Below are 14,322 nucleotides of genomic sequence, written 5' to 3'. Positions count from 1 at the left end.
CCCCAGATCAAAAAATAGGAAGAAATGTTTCTGTATCCAGGAGGAACAAAGTTTGCCAATTAATTGAGTGAACATGGGAGCATATTCTTACTCAGGGCTCCAATAAGGAATAAAATCCTGCTGACACTTTGATTTCAGCTTTGTGAGACCCTAAGCTCACAGTTGAGGTCATCCCGATGTCTGACCTACAGAAGTTGCTGTGAAAAGACACATTTGTTTTGTTTTAAAACCAAGGGCTTACAGCATAGGAAATTATATTTCTAATCACTTCTGTTAGAACATGATGGAGGATAATGTGAGAAAAAGAATGTATGTATATATAAATATGTATATATGACTGGGTCAGTTTGCTACATGGCAGAAATTGATAGAACATTGTAAATCAATCATAATAAAATTGAAAAGAAAAAATAAAAATTTTAAAAATTAAAAAAAGATAAAATAGATGATTAATGAGAACCTACTGAATAGAACAGGAAAATCTACTTAATTGTTTGTAATAACCTATAACCTATACGGGAAAAAAAAATGGGTATATTTAAATGTATTATTGATTAACTTTGCTGTATACCTGAAACTAATACAACACTGTAAGTCAAATATACCGTAATAAAATTAAAAAAAAATCAAAACAAATCAAAACAAAACAAAACACAAGTGCTAGGTATATGTTACCTTGTCAAGGCAGCAGTAGCAAACTAATATAGCATCTTCTCTCATTCTTTGCATTGTTCTTTAACACTCAATCTTCCTTCCAAAATGCTATTCATCTTTGAAGGTGCAATTCATCTGTCAAATACCTAATCTTTCTATTCTGAGGAACCATTATTCCTATATAACTTTTAACCAAAATTTTAAAAATGGACACCTGATTGAAATAAAAAATGTTTACTTGGGGTTTGTTAAGACCGCAGCCCAGATTATACAGATTCAAGAAGTATTACAAAATTGGGGAAGTTTATAAAGGCAAAAATTTCAAGATTACATTTAGTTACATAGTTGTTTATCAGGGATTATAATTGAAGCTGGCAAGAAGTAAGGGTGCTCATTAATTAAGGATTGGTTGGGGTCCAAAATAGTTGCATATTTACAAGGGAAGACTGAGACTGTAAAGTTGTAGCTGGCAAGTGTTGGTCTGAATACTGATGGTGGTGTCCTTAGGTCTAGTACAGTTCAAAGAAAATTCAAGTTTTCAGTGGCGCAGAGATGTGTCTGAGTCCAGATCCCCAATGACCTGTCCAACTCCATTCTTCTATGCCTGAACTGTGATTACTGCATTATAATTTCAATTTGTCTTCATTGTAGGCCTGTGTATTTGCATAAGTATGTGCATACTTTAATTTCTCACTAAATTTTGTTCTTAGAGATGGTTCTGTAATCACCTATTTCATATATCTGTACCTTTGATACCTAATACAGTATCTAATATGTCATCAACTTTTCAAACATATAAAATACTGAACTGAAATGAGTTCATATATTATTCATTCAGATCTTTTTTTTCTGGATTTTCTGGATGTCTTCCTCTATTTCAGTCACTAATCTTTTCCAAGGGCTTTTTCTGTACCAAACCACATGTTCAAGAGGCGAAATCCATGAACAGCACAAACATGTTCTTTGCCCTGGTTAGAATTCAGTAAGTTCCTATTGAGAAGAACCAATTACCAAATAAATGAAAATGATATTTTTTAGGTACTAATGCTCAATCTGATTGTATGACTGAAAATAAGAGAGGAGGCTATGTTGAGAGTCATATCATTTTCCAAAGATATGACCTTGAAGCTGAGACCAGAAGGGTTTTAAGGAGCCAACATGTGGAGATCTAAGCAGGGTGTCCAGACCCAGGGAAGAATAATTGTAAAATGATGTTGAGAATAAGCTTGAAATGCTTGAAGAAGAGAGACTTCCTTAGTAGTAGAAAGCCTGTGCCAGAAAGAGGGTATTTTAGTATTTCTCAATAGACTTTAAAGGGAATAAAGAAGCAGGGGCAAGAAGAGAAATAGATGAGGGAGATTAAAAGGCACAAAGCTCTACTTGCGAAATAAATGAGCCAGGGTATCAAATGTACAGTGTGAGGAATATAGTCAATAACTGTGTGATAACTTTGTATGGTGACTGATGGTAACTACACTTATCATTGGGATCATTTTGAAATATATAAAAATATTGAATCACTGTGTTGTAAACTAGGAACGGTGTAGGTCAATTATACTTCTAAAACAAATAAAGAAAAACAAAGAAAAACAGATCAGAGTTTTGGTACCAGAGGCAGCGGGGGCTGGGAGGAGAGGAAATTGTATGAAGACAGTCAAAAGGTACAAATTTCCAGTTATAAGATAAATAAGTACCAGAGATATAATGCACAGCATGACAAATATAATTAACACTATATGGTATGTTATATATGAAAGTTGTTAAGAGTAAATCCTAAGAGTTCTCATCACAAGAAAAAAAGTTTTTTTCTATTTTTTACATTTTGTATCTATATGAGATGATAGGTATTCACTAAACTCGTAGTAATCATTTCAAGAGGTATGTAAGTCAAATCATACCTTAAACTTATACAGTGCTGTATGTCAATTACATCTCATTAAAACTGAAAGAAAAAGAAAGAGAGTAATGCTTTCTGGTTTATATCTCTGTTCCGAAAGAGGCTAACAGAGTTTGTGAACTTGACTATTTGAACTAATTAATTGGGTTCTATATAGTCAATATAAAAGAATTAATATGGCAAATTATATCTGTTTGACAGATGTCACAGCCCCATTGGAGAGTTTTGTGATATGAATAGAGTTCACATAATTTTGCTTTGATATATAAAGTTTCTGTTGCATTTTTCCCAGTTATAGGAAAATAATCAATAAATTCTAATGAATACATTATCTCCAAAATTATCTTATAATCACATTTTTAAAAAAGGATGCCTCAATATATAATTGTAAAAAATATTTTTGAATGTGTTATCCTCCTACGATTAAACTGAAATAGTCTAGAATATGACACTAAGTTGTTTTAAACTAACCATGGGCTTCAATTTCCTCACCTGCAAATCATAGGAGTTAAAGAAAGTACTCTCTGATCTTCTTTCAGCTCTACAAAAACAAATCTTATTTTAACATATATGCACATTTTAACATAAAAATACTACATTCTTCCAGGAACCTTTTATTTGGAGTGTTTAAAAGGTAAAAGTGAATCACAGATTTCAACCATTCATCCACTGTGAGAATTTTAACCTTTTTATCTGTGTATTCAGAGCAATAGGTCTGTGAATACATGACAAAATAGATGATTTGAGAAACTAACCTTTAGCTCATGTTTGACTATTCAAATTGCAATATCTCTATCAAAAATTATCATATTAATTATGCAATCTAGGGGTGCCAAAAATGAGAGAACAGGGTAGTAATTGTGCACTTTAGAATATCTATATATTTCCCCCCCTTGTCTGTGTTTGTCTTCTTGACAATTTATTCATATATTCTGCCTTAACATTTCATTTTACTGTAAAACAGAAGGCTTTTGGCTTAGGTGACAGAAACCTCCAGGGAACAGGAATACAATGTTTCAAAAACTTCAACTAAGGAGATCATTTTCTGCCCTGACTTGTGGATGTAACATTTTTCTCTTAGAGCTAGATCATGTAATTTTCTTACAAAATGAGTATTTCTGGATTCTTACTCTCCATCATCACTTGGTCCTTTCTTGTTTGAAATTCTTGGACTAGTTTAAAGGGTGGAAACGCCCACAGCCCCATCCTTACTGCCTCTCATTTGCTGTAGATCTGCCACTGTGAAAACCTTTGTCTAAGTTTCAAATTTCACCTCTTCAGTTTCCAGTGGGTTGGTGTAGAACAGTCTGTGCACCACATGCTGAATTCCAAGTCCTCATTTGGCATATCTGCTAACTGGAGACATATGGCATTTCACCCCTATCCTGGGCTCACAGCTTCTAACTTGGTCTGCATATACTTTTTGCCTAAGGCATTAAAAGTTGTTCCAAATCAATAGTTCAACATATGTATTATATGTGTGTGTGTGTGTATGTGTATAGTTCTTAGACTATTATAACTATAGCTATAACAACTATAACTATATATATATATATATATATATATACATGTTCTTAGAATTTGCTAGAAGACCATTCATTTTTGTCTTCTTTTTCTTTTCTGTTCTTTCTTCTTTTGTTGCTTTTTTCCTTTCCTTCCTTCCCTCCCTTCTTCCTTCCTTCCTCCCCTCCCTCCTTCTTTCTTTCCTCTCCTTCCCTCTCTCCCTCATTAATTTGTTCCTTTTTCTTTCTTTCTTCCTTCTCTTTCTCTTTCTTCTTCATTCTTCTCATTTTTATTAGCAAAACACAAAGGTCTTATTTTTGAATGTTGAATTTTAATTTCCCTAGATAGCATACTATTTACTCTCTTGTGTCTTCTCATAAAACCTCTTACACTCTTTTTATTCTCAGTGTGAGAAAATTAGTTTTGTGCAATATTTTATTTTTCAATATTATTTTAAACCATTCACAAGTGGATTGAATCGATTAATGTATAACTACTAAACACAAATGTTCAGCTCCCAGAAGATATACCATATGTGGCAACTGGCAGCCAAGAATAGTAAGAACAGAGTAACCCCTGTTAATATGTGTCAACAAATTTTTCCAATACAAAATCTTGAGTTTCCTTTAATGTTATAACATTAAGTCTGAAACTTAGTTTTTCCTTTCCTGATAATTATATTTCATGATAGAAATTAAATCACACTTGTTATGCAGTTAAGAATTTACTTTTATTCCATAACTAATAGTGCCCTGGTTATAAGCAAGGGCTCTGGAATCAGAACCTGGTGTTGACATCCCAGCTTTAGGACCTGAATATATATATATATTACTGTACAACTTCATAAGTGTCTCACTGTCTCAATTTATGTTTCTAATAAATGGGGATAATAATAATTAAAATACACATTTATAGTGAATAAGAGATAATCAGTCTATATAGTTTTTTTAATATATTTTTATATTTTATATATTTTAAGTATATATTTACATACATATAGTTCTCATCAAAACTGGGCAGATCAGATCAACAGCAGTTAATGATACACATTTACTCACAGCCTGGGGGATAAGGGCCCTGATCCTTACGGGGCCACTTAGAGGTTGCATGTGGGAAGAGGGTGACCTAGGAGCTGTGAAGGGCAGGCTTGATGGTAACAGGAGTGTGAGCTGTGCCCTTAACCCCAGCTAGAGGATATAGTGACTTGTCTGAATAATTTTGTTGGCTGGCTGGCAAATAAATCTGCCAGGTTCAAGACCAAGTAAAAAACAGTTTGTCCAACTGAAAGGGGAATAGCCAGGTGGGAACATATGTTAAGAATTCTAGTGTGCTGGGTATTGCTAGGCATCAGCTTATATGGGAGAGGGGCAGTGGAGCAAGATTAGGCAACAAGAAAAGTCAGACTGTGCTATGAGCCCACCAAAAATCTTATCTTCATCCACACTGTCCTCTGTGTCACACAGTCCATCAGAATTTTCCCATGGTGGCACAACATGACAATGATTTACACTTTTACTGCAATCATTCTTTGTTTTTGTGTCACCCAGGAAGGATGTGCTCATGACCAAGTCAGCTGTTTGCAGCTGAGCAAGTCCTAAACGAGTTGACAGCAGTCTGCTGACCACACTTAAAACATCTGAGAAACAGGTCCTTCTCTGTGTGGTGAACTGGATGGTGCAACTCTATCCAGCACAGTCTATTCCTTATACCACTTGGATTCACTTTATATACTGGAAACTAGCTCCTTCAAGATTCCATTAGGTCTCTCTTCCTCAGGAAAACTTAGAAAGCAGAGTTAGTAAAATGACTGTAGCATTTAGCTTCTGCAGCTGTCCATAGGGCCTTATAGTTACACTCATCACCTCCTCTATAATTCATCCTCAGATTCCCTTCACCTTCAGTTTCTACTTATTATTGTGACTTAAAAATGGGTGTGACCTAAGCCATAAATATGGTCACATCTTTATCTAAAGTTAAAATGTATATAGATGAGAAAGAACATGTTATTTAAGATAATTGATAGATAAACCTCTGCATACATTTACTAGGATTCAAAATTTTATTCAGGCATTACAAAAATGGGGAAATCGAGGAAACAGTCTTTAAAGCAAGGAAGCAGGTAGAAGAAAAGGAGGAAAGAGGAAAAAAACATAAAATACCCTTCAGAATTAATGCATTGAAGCTTAAGATATTTTGAGTTGTTGAGTTTTTTCCTACAGAATAGCCTGTTGAACAAGGGAGTTCCTATTGTGGCTCAGCAGGTTACAAATTCAACTAATATCCATGAGGATGCAGATTCCTTTCCTGGCCCTGTTCAGTGAATCAAGGATCCAGCATTGCCATGAGCTGTGGTATAGGTTGCAGATGTGGCTCAAATTCTGCCTTGCTGTGGCTGTGGTGTAGGCCAGCAGTTGCAGCTCCAATTCGACCCCTAGCTTGAGAACTTCCATATGCCACAAGTGCAGCCATAAAAGGGAAAGAAAAAAAAAGAATTGCCTGAACAATATTCATAATGTGTAGGCATTATGTCACATACTCATCAAAAGTTTGACATATTTTATATACCAAGTTTTTAAAATAGACTAAACACAGAAATGGAACTACAAAGCAACACTTAAGGCTTTGATTTGGGCATTAAATTCTCAAGAAAAGTGATGTAGTTTTCTTAATAGAAGCCTGTTCATTACATAAGGCCAAGCTGAGAAGTGTTGGTGTATTTTTTTTCATTCTTAGTGCTATATTACAGCATTCCACTGACAGTAAAGTATCTCCTGCTGTGACAAGTATTGATCTTATTTTTCCTTTGAGACTCCTAACAAGCCAAACTGTAGCTTCCTAAAATATTCAGCTGGAGCAATGGTTTGTCAGAACTATGAGTTAACAGGAAATTTATGTTTATTCTCTCTTGGAAAAATAAAACACGATTAGTTTTCTCCATGTATTTGCTGATTACATAATTGCTTTATCAGCTAAATGACAGAATGATCCAAGAATTGAAGCCAAGATTCTTTTACATTTTACTTAAGTATACAAGCACTTTTGTCTAATGAGATGGATAACCAATATTTTCATATATGATAATATAAAACTGAGGTATATAAGCAAAGTTGAGGAAATTACAGAGCTATAAATCTATCAATAAATAATATTTGAGTACAGAGTTTTAAAGTTATTTGTACACAAATGTATATTAAATTAAATAATCTGCCTAAATAAAAGAAAGCAAAAATGTATATTTAAATGTCTCTTTGTTTCTTACTCATGCCACAGTTTTATGAAAATCATAGATAAAAATAGTGATTGAAAGCAGAGAAGCTAGAGCATATTGTTGATGAGATTTAATTAATACAATAATAGAAACCTACAGATAACAATACAGTAGTTTTTAACAATGAAATTATCAGTGATGTTTGGGTTATGAATTGTTATAAAAATCAGAATATAAATGTCTAAAATACTAGAAATTACTACATTCCATAACAAGCAAATAAATATATGAAACATTTAAAGAAAACTGCAAACGTTGCAATGGAAAGCCATTCTTAAGTGACATATTCCAATTTTCCTCAAACTTTATAATATGGTACATTTTCATATTCAAATTTGGAAAAGCCTAGATAATGGGCTAAATATTTTACCTGCAGTATCTTATTTATTCCTTATAACAACTCTATGCAGAGTAAGATGAATAGCCTTCTCTGGAGTAAGAAGTGTAATGTCATATTTTAATAGCAATATTTGCAGCGTTACAGGAACTTATTGTATAATACTGCATCATAAATGCCTTTTGTAAATACATATAAAATATTATGACCAATTACTTTTAAAATAAGTTCAGTTATACACTCTTGTGTGCGTGTATTTTAAGTTATTTTGAAGATTCCTAATGTTGAAATGTAAGATTAAACGGAACTTAAAAATAAAGGATAGTCCAAGATAGCTATATAAAAATTTAAATATTTTCATGACATACCCAGTTTGTTTAATTTTTAATCTACAACCAGAGTTAAGACAAACATTATAAAACAGACCAAAGAGAGGAGAGAGAGAGAGGTGAGGGAGAGGGGCATTGGCTATCAATGAGTAAGTAAACCCAAAGCAAAACAAGGACAAAGAAAAAGCAAAGAGTAACTCTATGTTTTAATAACTCTCTTTTCCTTTAACATAGAACAAATGGTGCAAACACTAACTTTGCGGCTACCATTACCCAAGGGAAATTCAGAAGTTTCAATTTGCTACATATCAAATTGGTCAAATTCGTTTGATATTATCACAAACAAGATTGCACAAAGACTTAATGTCAGTTTTATTTTACTTTATTTTTCTTAACTTCTCTATCAGTCTTTAAGGACATTTAAAGTGTGTTTATGTGTAAGTTGTGGAAAATAACCACTGCTGATCAGCTGAATTAATATTCATTTGTTAGAAAGCTGTCACTATAACACATGCAAAATGATCAAGATAAATATGTTTGTAGAAACTGATCTCTAAATACCTTACATCTACCTTTCTTTAAAAAAGTGGATAGACTGACAAACTAGGGGTCAAAACGCTGAACGACATATACGGATAGTACGTGAGCAACAAATTCTCCCATCTAGATTTGACTCTGGCTTCCTTAATTACTTCCTCTGTAAAATTGGGTAAGTTACTAAACTTCTCTATGTCTTATTTTTTTCACCTGTAAAATGCAGCTGATAATAGTGTTTACCTTGCTGGGTTGGGCTGAAAATTAAATGTGACATTACATGGAAAGCGTTTAGAACACAAGATGGCATGAAATAAGTATTTGTTATTATTAAACAAATGATTGTTGGTAAAATAAAAAGCCACACGTCACCTCAATACTCTATCTTAATTATAAAATTATTTGATTTCAGTTAGTAAAGGATGTAAATTATATTTAGAATTCCAGGTAATACTGATACATCTAATTCATACTACTACCATTGGCTTACATACTTCTCACCTATTTAAGGAGAGTATTTAACATACTCTAAAACCTAAAATATAAAATGAAACCTATATCATCCAATATGTTTATTTATTACATGACCCTTTAAGTTTTTTACCCAAAAACATCATATCAAAATATTATATCATTGTTGAAGCACATTAAGGTTTCATTTTTAAGCTCCCATAAAATTGCATCTTTCTGCATTCTTGCACACATATAAATATGTGTATACACACACACATATATATATTTAAATTCATATTCAATGTTGGAATTATAATGATGTAAGTTTAGGAATTTTTTAGTGTTCTCAATGTTATTTTCCAGCCAGCATTTTTTGTTAAAAAATAAAACAAAGCAAAAACTCTTCTTCAATATTAGTGCCTACTGAGTATGCCACTTTTAGCTTTTCCTTTTCACCATACTCTGCTATATATATATACATACACACACACACACACACACACACACACACACACACAAATATTATGTGTGTGCATGTGTATATATATGTATGGCTCATTCCTTGTCTTTTCACTTGTCTTCATTCATACTAATTAACCCATTATTCATTTTCGATTAAGATGTTAGACTCTACTTTTGACCAAGTTTTGCTTAGCCACCTTGTAATTGAAATTTTCCTCTATAAAAATTTCCAAAACTCAAACTCAAAAAACTTTTATTTTGTCACCTCATTACCTGTTACTTATAGCCTCCACTTATAGTTTCAATATGCTATCGAGGTCTACCTGAAAATTCACTTTTCTATTTATGTCGCATGCGTATCATAAATCTTATTTCTACCCTATGATTATCAGTCCAAGTAATGAAATCAGAAGTTCATAATCTGTTATAGGATGATATATGAATTCATATTCACAACCTAAAGTCAGATTCTTCAGTTGTTGATTTTGGTTTCTCAAAAAGAAAATTTACTCCCTTCTACCCATTCTAACACATACTCTTTAGTTTTTAAATTATTGAAATGACATTTTTACATATTCTGTTTTCTGCACAATCTTTCAGCCTCCTCTTAAATAAACTTCTCTGACAAACTACAAGTAGTTACATAATCATAGGCACTCCTTGTCCTCAAAATTGTCAAGGTCATTAAAACCAAGAAAAGTCCTAGGAACTGTCACAGCCAAAGGAGCCTAAGGAAACACAGCAGCTAAATGTAATGGGGTAATCTCAATGAGATCATGGAACTGAAAAAGGGCATGAGGTTCAATCTTAGGGAATCTAAATAAATAAATAAATATAATGGACTTAATTACGTATTAATGTCAATTCACTTAAAAACTATTTGAAATACTTAGTGGTGACGGTTTCCTTCCAACATGTAGACAAAGTAACAATTGCACCATTTAATTTCTCAGTAGCAGTCAATATCATTAAACACATCTTTTCTTACTTAACTCCGTTGATAGTTCTTTTTATTATTTTCTGAGATTGCAACACCTCTGGTTATTCCTTTTGTTTTTCTTTTTGTTTCATTTCCCTTTTCTAAATAAATGACTAATGTTTGGTTTCCCAAATGATTCATTGTAGATTTTCTACTTTTTTGTCTCTACTTCATTAAATGATATCATTAAATAACATTTATTCTTATGACACAAAAATTATATATACAACTCAAATTACTTTTTGCTCTCAAAAATTACTTATAAAGTACCTATATATGTGACCTGTGATATATAATGTGTCCAAAACAGAAATGTCAATTTATTCTCTAAAATCTTATTTTTAATGTATTTGTTTAATCAGAGTAAATTATATCAGCAGCAATTTAGTTACTCACACCAAAAACATTCAAGTGATTTTCAATGGAATGCTTTCCCTCACTATCCCTTGCACATCAAGTCCATTTTATCCCATTTTTTTTTTTTCATTTTTGCTTTTTAGGGCCAAATCTGTGGCATATGGAGGTTCCCAGGCTTGGGGCTGAATCAGAGCTGTAGCTGCTGGCCTACACCACTGGTCACAGCAAGCAAGGCCAAATCTGGGCCATGTCTGTGACCTACACCACAACTCACAGCAACACCGGATCCTTATCCCACTGAGTGGGGCCATGGATCTAATCCGCATCCTCTTGGATACTGGTCTGATTCGTTTCTGCTGTACCACAGCGGGAACGTTTCCCCAAAAATGTAATTGTTTCACCTACATCTTTCCATTTCTCTTAATATAACTTTAGCCCCTATTCTATACTTTTTCTCCTTGACCATAACAACGATCTTTTAAAGGGCTTCTGTTCTTGTTTTGTTTTGTTTCAACTTTGTCTCTTTCACTCATTTTAAAAAATAAGTGTTTTACTTTATAATAATTTCAGGTTTACAGCAAGGATAGTAGAGACCCCAAGTACCCCTCACTCATTTGTCCCTATTATTTATCCCACTTACATTAGTGCAATACATTTGTCAAAATTTGAAACAAAATTGAAACATTGTTATTAACTAAAGTCCATACATTACTTAGATATCCTTCTTCTTCACTTAATGTACTTTTTCTGTTCCAGGATCTCATGAGAAAGATCCTATTACATTTACTGGTCAAATCTCCTTAGGCGCCTCTTGGTTGTGACAATTCTTCAGACTTGATTTTGATGACCTTGACAGTTGTAAGGTGTACTGGGCATGTATTTTGCAGAATTCCCTTCAATTTGGATTATCTACTATTTTTCTCCTATTTATATAGGGATTATGTGTTTTGGACAGTGGACCATAGATGTAATGTGCAATTCTCATTACATCATAGCAATGGTACATACTCTCAATATGATTTACAATTATCAACAATAATCTTGAGCACTTGGATGAAGTGGTGTTTGTGAGGTTTCTCTACTACAAGATACTCGTTTTAACCCCCAATCTGTACTGTACTTCTGGGAAAGTCAGCCTCACGCTTAAAAAATGAGAAGTTATGTTTCATCTCTTTGAAGGAAGAATACTTCCATAAATAATTTGGGATTTTTTTTTTCTTTTTGCCTTTTCTAGGGCTGCTTCCCACGGCATATGGAGGTTCCCAAGGTAGGGGTCTAATTGGAGCTGTAGCTGCTGGCCTACGCCACAACCACAGCAACACAGGATCTGAGCCACATCTGCAACCTACACCACAGCTCACAGCAACGCCAGATCCTTAACCCACTGAGCAAGGCCAGGGATTGAACCCGCAACCTCATGGATTCTAGTTGGATTCGTTAACCACTGCTGCACAACAGGAACTCCAATTTGGTATTTTTCTACATAGGACACCAGTCAGTTATCTTCCATTCACTTATTTACTTAATCATTTAATTATACAATATGGATTCCCTCCCATTTTTGCACTTAAGTGCAAAATTATTTTTCAAATACATGTAGGATAATGACTCCTCTCTTCCAGGCATGAAACATTTTAATGATGCCCCACTGAACCTATTATTTATTATATACTGCTCTCATTTTCAACCTATTGATTGGGTTGAAACCTTAAACTGTTATTCATCTTCCTAGCAGCATGTTCTTGCCCTAACACCTTTTTATAGGCTATTTGCTTTGCTTGAATACTGTTCCAACTGTTCTTTCTATAGCCCCTAAATACCATCTTAAACATTTTCTGGGATTTATTCCCTGGCCTAAGGTATGTCAATTACTCTCTTTATGTGTCAAGATTTCTATGACAGGCATAAATTATTTTTTTCTTTCCCACATTCACATACTTTTCTCTGTAGAAAGTCCCACAGATAACATAATTCAAAGAACTAAGTAGTTAATTTTGTCTAGAATTTATTTTTTATCCTAAAAACTGCTCTCATATCATAACATACACCATATGTAAAGAAAGCATAGCCTCAAATATTTATAAATATGAATATAGAGTCTTTCGTATACAAACCAAAATTTTTTCCTGAATTTTGAAATTTTTAATTGAGGCATCTTTCTTTTTATGCAACTTTTACATACACATATAGCAGTATGCCTAGCTAACTGAAAGCACATGAAGACTTTGACTGTCTTAAGTTTTCCTTAAAGGAGGATAGAATTTGTTTATTCTTTACTTGGTCCTTAAACAATAGTATCAATGAATGCAATATTCTCAGAAATGCTATGTCATATTGAAATTATCAAAAGATTTCAGGTAGCCTTTCTTTTCTAAGTTTACAAAATAAATGTTAAAAAGAATATCATAATTTAAATGAAATCTCAATTTCTATACCTAATATGTGCACATACAGAAAATATTTAACATTTTTATTGGAAGCAAGCAAAATAAAAGGCCTGTGAATGTCATGGATGTGACAAAACAAAAAACTAAAGCTGTTTTGATCTTTTATGGTTTTAATTTTATTGTATGTGGAGAAAGTGTGGAAAACTGACAGTTTTTTCCTTTCTTCTTTTCTTTCTTCCTTTCTCATTCTTATTTTGTCCTTTCTTCTTGCCTGGCTGCCTCTCTGCCTCTCTGTTTTTTTTCATGAAATACCAATGTTATTGTAGATTTTAGATAAGTTTTTAAGCCTAAATGTTCAGTTCCAACTTTATTGTTCTCGGTGATTTATTACATGCATTTCTTTTTTTTTTTTTCTTTTGAGAAATGATCTTCAATATAGAATGTTTTTGAAACATGAAAATGTAGCTGAGGGATTTTATCTGACTCTCTGACTTTAATCTGAGTGCCACATTAAGAATTTAAAATTATTTTAAAATGTCAAAACCTAAAACACTTCCTGTGAATTCAGCACAAATGTAGATGCCCTTGATTTATTGAAAATGAATCATATCTTTATTAAAGAAAGCATCAGAACTCTTTGGCAATCAAGATAAGTGTTTGAGGCTATGGCCTTCAGTATCTAAATTCAAGAGGCTTACAAGTATGCGTCCATGTATAATCTAAGCATATTGAAACTTGAAATACAGAGGAATTAATTAGCTACGCCAAAGACAAAGTTTTAAAAAATACCATGAAAAATTATACATAAAGCATCAGCCAGCAATTTATATAGCATCAAACTAATAGCCTCTCACAACCTCAGACATAAGGGTCATTCTGCCAATGCCCACATAACTCAGAATATTTCAGAATACAAGATTCTAGATATCTCCCTCTTAACCTGTGCTAACAAGAAATATCATAAAATTACATATGTACAGATGTTATTTTGTAGTAATTGAACCTCTCCTTTCTCCCTTTCTCGCTATTCTTTCTCTACAAAGTTATTCATCAAGCATTCTTCATATTTGTAATGTTTTATGTTATGCCCTATTATTTATTGCTATTTTAATTTGAAAAGCTAAGCTCTAACTTGGCCAGGGAAACAAGGAGCAAAGGCTTC

General features: G+C 33.1%; 1 protein-coding gene across 2 annotated transcripts in view; it reads right to left on the bottom strand.

Moving 5' to 3' along the window:
• Positions 1-14,322, bottom strand: part of LOC146395472 (uncharacterized) — a 491,363-nt gene that overhangs the window by 130,507 nt on the left and 346,534 nt on the right. The gene's annotated exons all lie outside the window — the stretch shown is intronic.

Source organism: Sus scrofa, chromosome 16 (assembly GCF_054392235.1).
Source record: "Sus scrofa isolate SSC_HxYL_T2T_F1_AM1 chromosome 16, Sscrofa_HxYL_maternal_Yorkshire_Landrace_v2.0, whole genome shotgun sequence".
Lineage (NCBI taxonomy): Eukaryota > Metazoa > Chordata > Mammalia > Artiodactyla > Suidae > Sus > Sus scrofa.
The sequence above is the reverse complement of the archived record's forward strand: the minus strand, read 5'-3'. Positions and strand labels throughout refer to the sequence as shown.